The sequence below is a fragment of the Cervus canadensis genome, chromosome 14 (genome assembly GCF_019320065.1).
Source record: "Cervus canadensis isolate Bull #8, Minnesota chromosome 14, ASM1932006v1, whole genome shotgun sequence".
NCBI lineage: Eukaryota > Metazoa > Chordata > Mammalia > Artiodactyla > Cervidae > Cervus > Cervus canadensis.
The window spans coordinates 22157251-22159659 of NC_057399.1; the positions used below are offsets into that span (position 1 = coordinate 22157251).

At 40.3% G+C, this 2409-nt stretch overlaps 1 non-coding gene across 1 annotated transcript; it reads left to right on the forward strand.

Annotated features, from left to right (window-relative positions):
* Positions 1-2098: 2098 nt before the first annotated feature.
* LOC122453434 lies at positions 2099-2205 on the forward strand. The gene has a single exon (XR_006273057.1). It is a non-coding gene; the product is annotated as a U6 spliceosomal RNA (small nuclear RNA).
* Positions 2206-2409: the final 204 nt, after the last annotated feature.

Below are 2409 nucleotides of genomic sequence, written 5' to 3' on the forward strand. Positions count from 1 at the left end.
TTACTTGAGTGATTATGGAACTGCCTAGATTTCTATAAGCTTTAAACTTTACTTTTGGCTCTGGGCCTGAAGGATGTTCCTAGTTGATAGCTAAATTTTGATGAATTTAAATGATAATCACTAAGTCACATAGATGGTACTCAATCTCAAGAAGTGATATAATTTCATTCAGGTTGCCTGCTTACCTGCTTGTCCGCATATCACCACCCCATAAGGTTTAGCTGTATGCCCATGGAGAAATAAAGATGTGAAATATCCTGATAGACGCGAAGGTTTAATATGAGCCAGCCAGTTAGGGTGACCATCGCCTTTAGTGTTACAGTATTTCAATCCTAAAGTGCTCAAACCCAAATTGAAAGGAATGGTTTACTATATTCTGAGCAGGTCAGTCTATATATAGAGAGAGAAAGACTACTTTAAATCACTGTGAATATTGGGGGGATATTGGCAACAATGATAATGATATTACACTTAGAATGACTGAAAGACTGGATGTTTTTAGCCTGGTTTAGGGAAGCTGTGTGGCTGTGAGTTGAAAAAGAGTTATAAAGCTGCCTTTAAATATTGGAAAAGCCAGAAAAAAATATAAGAATTTTTAATGTTTCAACCTATTAAAAATGGAAAAGGTGAAGTATTGAGTTCCCTGTTGCTGAAGAAATTTGAGAAAAGACTGAATGAAAGACTGGTTAAAAATGCTCAACTATACAGACGTCTGTACTAGGCTAAAAATTGATTGTCCCCATTATCTCCAGTTTATTCCGTAACTCTTAAGTACATTCACAGGAAGGCAGCAACCTCCACCCCAGTAGCTGCAGCAGAGCTGTGCTTCCTACTGGGAGTGTAGGCTCCTTGAGAGCAGGGGCCAGAATTTCCCTGGGGTTTGGAAGAGCTGCTGGTACTTTATATATACATATATGCACATTTGATTTTTTATATTTGGCTGTGCTGGGGTCTTCGTTGTGGCACAGGCTTTTCACTAGTTGCAGTGAGCAGGGGCTGCTCTCCAGTTGCAGCGCCTGGGCTTCCATTGCAATGGGTTCTCTTGTGGTGCATGGGCTCTAGCTGTTCTGCAGCATGTGGGATCTTCCTGGACCAGGGATTGAATTTGTCTCCTGCATTGGCAGGCAGACTCTTAACCACTGGACATCCAGGGAAATCCTCCTGGTACTTTATGGGGGATTTTTTCCCCCCTGCTGTGCGGTGCTCGGTCGTATGTATCTGACTCTTTGTGACTCCTGGTCTGTAGCCCATTGGGTTCCTCTGTTCATGGAATTTTCCAGGCAAGAATACTGGAGCAGGTTGCCATTTCCCACTCCAGGGGGTCTTCCTGACCCAGGGATCGAAGCCCCGTGTCCTGCATTGGCAGGTGGATTCTTTACCATTGCACCACCTGGGAAACCCTTTATAGGTGCTCGGTGATTATTGGTTGAATGAATCCTTTTTATTCTTTTTCCATTGGATGTGGACCAGAAATGCAGCAAAGATCTCAATAAGATTTCTTCTTTCTTAGTCTCTACTAAATAGGAGAGAGAGAAGAGGGAGAAAAGGGGGAGGGGAGAGGTGTTTTTTTCAGTTTAAATTCTACTAATATGGGGAAGAAAAAAAGGATGTTGGAGTTTGGTTACATAATTATAAAAGAGAGCAAAATCTAGTTATTTTCATGTTTATTACTATTTTCAATTCTATTCCCAGATGAAAAATCTTCATAATCTTTTACTACTTCAATTTCTGCTTCATTTTTAAGTATGGATGCAAATTCATCACGTTTTCAGAATGAAAAAAACAATGTTAAAAATATTTAACTTGTTCCCTGAGTAATACATTGGAAAAAGTGTTAAGGACCAAAACAAAATGAACTCTTAATATGTGGGGTAAGAAGTAAATTAAAAAAGAGGACCAATATACAGGTCAGTAAAAAAGCTAATACTGAATGAGTCTCATGATCTATCAGGCTATCAAATATCTGTTTCTTCAACAGCCTACATGATACGTGTTATATCACCTGCCTCCTGTCCCCCATATTTTTCTTGTTTTTGTTGTTTTAAATTAGATAAATGAATGAACTTCCCTGGTGGCTCAGTGGTAAAGAATTTGCCTGGTGCTCGCTTCGGCAGCACATATACTAAGGTTGGAACGATACAGAGAAGATTAGCATGGCCCCTGCGCAAGGATGACACGCAAATTCGTGAAGCGTTCCATATTTAAAAGAAAAAAAAAAAGAAAAAAAAAGAAGGAAAAAAAAAAAAAGAATTTGCCTGCCATGCAAGAGACACAGGTTTGATCCCTGGGTCAGCAAAAATCCCCTGGAGAAGGAAATGGCACCCACTCCAGTATTCTTGCCTGGAAAATCCCATGCACAGAGGAGTCTGGTGGGCTACAGTCTATGGGGTTGCAGAAAGTCAGACATGA